Raw genomic sequence first — 5,977 nt, 5'->3', positions numbered from 1 at the left:
CATGTGTTTTGGCCTCATTTCTGCAGTCAACCTCAGTTCATCCTCTTTGTATTTATTCCAAACAAACCAACATTGCTGCTGGCCTGAATACGCAATACATCTGTTAAGCAGATGATTTTACTTTTTTCCTGGAAGCGACCAGCCAGACACCAGATGATTAGCAAAGAAAATACAGTAAATCAGCGCTGTGTTATTTTAAGGGATGACTTGTAGGAAAACGAACATTTATTTACAATAAAATGTTGTTGAATGTTACTTTAATCTTTAACCTGCTCTTGCAATCATAATATCAAGGGGTTTAGTAAATAACTTTAAAATGGGCTCAATGATGGATTTTAATGAATAAGGAACCACACTCACATCAACAGCTGGAGCTAGTAGCTTAGCTTAGCATAAAGATTGGAGATGGGGAAACAGTCTGATTGTTTCTGACCCCTGTGCTTTACATGTTGGATAAATTGACATTTTTGGAAATAATAAATTCATTTTTATTTTTTTTTGCTGAAATTTAGATGAGAATACCAATACTACTCTCTCATCCATACAAAAATATTTAGCCTGTAAGTTTAGCATAAAGACTAGAAAGGGTGACCAAGCTAGCTTGTCTCAATCAAAAGGTAACTAAATAAGCCTACTAGCATCTACATGTAAACATTTCTTCCTGTTTCTGACTCCAACTCAAGCATTCTTTGAAGTTAGCTTATATTTACACTTTAAATAGCTGTTTTTAATTGCTGAACATGGCCAAAGCAATAGTGCTACACCACTCTCATCTGTACACAGAACATGAAGCTATAGCCGTTAGCTTAGCATAAAGCCAACCTGTCCTCTGAATCTCATTAACTTATGCAATGTGTTTTATTTAATCCAGATTGTGTTACCTTCAAAGATATGTTAGCTTTCCTTCTGTTCCCAGTCTCTATGTTAAGCTAAGCTAACTAAGCATAAGATTGGTTTCAATGCCAAAATAGAGTTTTTCCCTGAAGTGAGCCGTCAGTAAATCTTTGGCAAACACTTCCAAGTTGAAGTGTGCAGAATTTGAATGGAGTTGGTGGAGAGTGTGGGCGATCAGTGGGGGGTGAAGGAGGGGGTCATATGGCTACAGGCATCCAGGGCTAAATTTGAAGCTAACACAGGGCAGTGGCTTTTCTGATGTGTAAGCAATCAATTCACTGGGGTGATTGGAGACCTTTTGGGATGGCAATCTTTGACCTCTTCACTCCCCCTTGACCTGTGAGCCTGGTCGCCATAAACTGCTGACCGCCACCGCCTCGCCGGTTAATGGAGTCGCCCTGCATGAGCTACGAGCGTGATCGCATACTCTCACACACATGCACACACTCGCTCAGATATAAACACACACACAGGCATACGACAACTCCCCCCCCAACGATCCATTAATATTGCATTCTCAACCTCTGGGACCTCCAGTGAGGAGAGATGGTCTGGATCAATAACTGCCTGTTTAGTTCATTGGCGGTGGGGATATGTGCTTATACGTACCATGTCCCACTGTCACTTGGATTTAACTCAGGGGTCGAGCACGGGTCGCTATCATACATTTGTAAAATATTATTTAACACCTGATATATCTTCCATACATCAGTAATCGATGCAGGGCTTGAACACATACACAAGGGTTGACACATTAGACTGTGAGCTGTGAAATGCTACCGGCAGGCAAGCTTTGCAGGCACGACTGGTTCAGGACTGGTTTTTCCATTCCAATGTGGTGTCCCCGGTAAATGGCGTTGCCTACCTTGTTCAACTTGAACACCTCGGGGTGGTTTCTACCTGCTGATGTCATCAGAAATTAGCTCTTGTGTGTGCTTTCCGCTGTTCCATTCTCTCAGTGTCATTGCTTGCCTGTGACGAAACGTTCTTGACTCATCCCATGTGGCGACATGGCTCCGTCGCGGGGGGTTTGTTCTTCCCTGCTAGTATGAAGGTCCACAGCAGCGCGGGTACCCCTCCCGCGAGACTGCAGTGGACACACACAGCTCACATGGAACGACCCAGTCCCACAGAAAAACTCTCTTTGATTTAAATCCCATTCCTCACAAGGTACCTCCCTGAAGAGGTCATGAAGTTGGGAAATTCACCATAGAAAAGTAAGCTGGAAGCACAGCGTTGAATTTACAGTTTTTGTGGAAACATGACCTCGTAGATGATCAACATTTACAATTTAACATGGATCAAATAACTGCATGTTCCATCAAATGGATTGCTCATAGTGACGAACCAATAGAGAAATCAACCATGGCTCCGTGGAGCTCAATAGCAACTTTCAACCCACTGATTTGGTTTTCTGGCCAACAACTTGGTTTACCGCTCTCACTGTTTTTTGTCTGCAGGGCAACTATTTCAACACGCTCCCACTCCCGTGCTTAGTCACTGGATTTAGGCTTCAAACTATGAAGCTCTACCTATCTCTTGAGCGACAATTTTGCACATTAAGGGCTTTGCAGTTTAGTTAGCAACAATACTTTTTAAGCAATGTCCGGCTAGACTTCCAAAATAAAGAACCATGACAAAACATTAACATATTTTGACAAACTCTGACATTTGGACTGTCATTAATGTTGTCAAATGTCAAATCTTTTAGCTTAAAAGAAGTTATCATCCTTTTAACGTATAAACCACATTACACCTACATAATGTAAGTTATGTCATTTGCTTACGTTACCTTACATAACAACCTAAAAACAGAACATTTTTGACTATTGGGCCCCAACAGGAAACACACCCCAGTCTCCAGTGGGAAAGTTTGGGAAGATTTTCATTTATTTATTTTAGTGAAGACTAAAAAATGAGGTAAAAAGTGAGCACATACAGCACTTACATTTACCAGTTGTTACAAAACATGACTCCAAATGAATGCTAATGTTAGATAGGTAAAGAAGCAACTCTTTGCTCATAGTTTTACAATAAAAGGTGGTCAAATGTTAGTGTTGTGCTTACAACTTGTTCCCAAAAGTGGCTAAAGATTTTATTATTGTTTATTTAAGCCAAAAACAGGATTTGAAGACGATTAACACTAACATATCTGCATATCAAGAAAAGTTACTTTCACAGCCAGCTACATTTTCAGAACAGACCTTAGATGATCATTAGTTACCTCGGGGAATTTTAGTTAAAAGTTTCTAGCATTTGACAGGTGGGTGGTGTTCATTTTCCACCCTGCATACTCTTCAGTTATAGAATATCCTCAAGTCACACAACCCCATTCATGGGAGAGGAGCGTGTAAAAGGGAACCAGCCGGCTATGTCGTCGAGTTTCCCGCTGGTGAAAAGTTTCCTTTATGTCTCTCTCTGCACCAAAGAGCCCTGAGACTTGAGATAGCAGCAAATCTCTCATTCATCAGCTGACTGAAGTTATTCAGGCTTGAAAGGTATTGATATGCAAACAAGATGGTTCAGCTGCAGGTCTGCAGAACAGGCCTTTATCCAAGAAGCCCTGGCTCCATTCCTGATACATTTCTCTGTCAGGCTCACAATGACCCTCCTGTCAGTGGTCCATGCAAGCGTCTGGCTCCACTGAGGGTGCATAGGACACAAACACACATGGATTAGGCCAGACCCGGATATTGGGATGGATGGGCGAATGTCACCCCTTAAGATCCTTACACCCCGGATGAAAGTGACTGGTGACCCTTAGTGAGGAGGTCAAGTGTCCTCACTCGGGCGGGAGAGGAATGGCTGCTTGGGGACTGCCTGCCAGCCTGCCAGGCTCCTCACAGGGCAGCACATGAGTTCAGTCAGGCACGGAACAGCTGGAGGACGGGGGGGACGTTTTTATAAGAAACTGCAACACTTACACTTACGCCAGACAGTTACACAAGTTACGGCAATGCCTACTGCATGTTCACACTGATACAAATTCATTCTTATGGGCCCTTCAGACACAACCTGATATGAGCAGTGTTCGCCACTGGGTTCAGCTCAGTCAGGTGCACTGGGCCGCGTGCTCAAGCCATTGGAATCATTGGAGCCACTGGAGTGCATACCTCTACCAAGGAACAGCAGTTCCCATAGATACCAGCCACCCAAATGCGCCTGTTTTGTTTTTCTTATCAAGATCAATGCATTGTTCTCTCAGATATTAACAAAAATCTTGAAAATTTCACAGTGATAAGGAAATTGAGAAAACATTCCTCAATTCATTCCTTTGTCTGGATCCACTCCAAAAGTTAATGGGGTCTATTCCGGGCTCATCTAAGTTTTGAGAAAATCCATTGAGTAGTTTTTTGTGCAGTCCTGCCTACAAACCAACAAACAACAGGAAAACGGGACATGTGAAAATAATAGAGGTTATAATTGGCTTCTTGGCTTAGTAGTGCCTTTGTTGCATTGTATCTGAATGGGCCTTTAGTTCATTTGTTAAAATTTCCATCCATTCTGAACATTTTTGTGTATTTATTTGGACTATGCAGTTTTTGGAGTTCCATGTTTCCCTATCCACAAAAAGTGTGATCAGATTTATTCACATTGGATATCCTCCCTTACAATGAGCGAAGAAAGATTCTGGCATCACATGATCAAAATCAAGACCAGTCAATTTTTTTCATGTTCATCATAGCTGGTTTAAACATGACCTGAAACATTTGTTCTTTATGTAGAGTATCACCACAGCTGAGTTCCTGAACAAGACCAAAACATGAGCATCGGCCACAAACATCTTCCAGCGAGCACAACAGTTATTTTCACACTGACCACGGACATGCACATGAACGTGAGGCATGCTAGCATCTCGGTGAGGCTGTACTTAACCACCATAGTGTTTCGAGCTGATGCTCAAACCCTGACGATGCTGACATGCAGATGTTTTAGCCATTATAATGTAATCATGTTCCCCATTGTTGTTTAGTTTACGATAGCTAATTAGCGCTTGTACACGATGTAAAGTGTACAATGTGCAGCTAAGATGGATGGGAATGTCCTTTAGTTTTGCTTAGGTATTTGGTCATAAATTAAAGTATTCACCTAATGAAAAATATGGCCGGATGACAGAGCTACATGGAAAATCAGGGGATCATCAAAGTTATTGCAATTCAGAACAAACTTCATGGTTGTCCATCCAAAACTGTTTTAGATGGATTTCAGCCAAAACCATACGAGGTTGCACAAGAGGACAAGTCTGGGAACCATGAAAGTCAGTAGAATACATCATCAGGAAACACTGTATATTTGTACCAAAACTTATGGCAGTTCACATGGTAGTTTTTTAGATATGTCAGTTGGGACCCACAGACAGATATGCCCTTTATAGGTTTAAAATATAGTTGTTAAATTAAGGTGATAAATGTGAAACCAAGTCCCTGCAAACATCAAACTGGGAAAATAAGCATGATAAAGCAGTAGTGTAAATTAAATACACTGACAGCTTGTAACTCTACGTTCTTTCATATGTCAGCTGATGGAGTTTATGCTCAGTGTAATAGGTTGACAAAATCCTGCCTGGTTGTACTCCAAAAACTCACTGAATAAGCACCAGAATCCTAAAAACAAGTCCGTTTTGTTCCCACAGCAGAACAGCCACACACACATAGTCCACCTACTGTCCACATTCCCCTCTAATGACCCAAACAACATCTCCTCTCACTCCCAAAGTGACTCGAGCAACTGGTCACTGGTCAGTGCTCGGCTCTTTCCTCAGTGGAGGTCAGGATCAGCACTCTGGCCCTGCCCAGAGGTCAGAGTTCAAAGTGCATTCCACCACCAGGGTCGCTCATGGTCATTTGACCCTCACGTGCAGTGGGTTATTCTCAGACTGATGAGGGGAAAGTGATTTCAATCTGTTACTGTCTCCTGTAATGGACTCATTTACTATGAATGATAGAGCTAAATTGGTCATTATTGAGGAAATTGTTCAGGGAGAAATCGTTTAGTGTGACATTATTATGTATGAACCCAAATGTTTTGCCAGATTGCGGCTGACTGTGACGGTGTTGGGGTTTCAATCAGACATAGAATCATA

Source organism: Sparus aurata, chromosome 20 (assembly GCF_900880675.1).
Source record: "Sparus aurata chromosome 20, fSpaAur1.1, whole genome shotgun sequence".
NCBI lineage: Eukaryota > Metazoa > Chordata > Actinopteri > Spariformes > Sparidae > Sparus > Sparus aurata.
The sequence above is the reverse complement of the archived record's forward strand: the minus strand, read 5'-3'. Positions refer to the sequence as shown.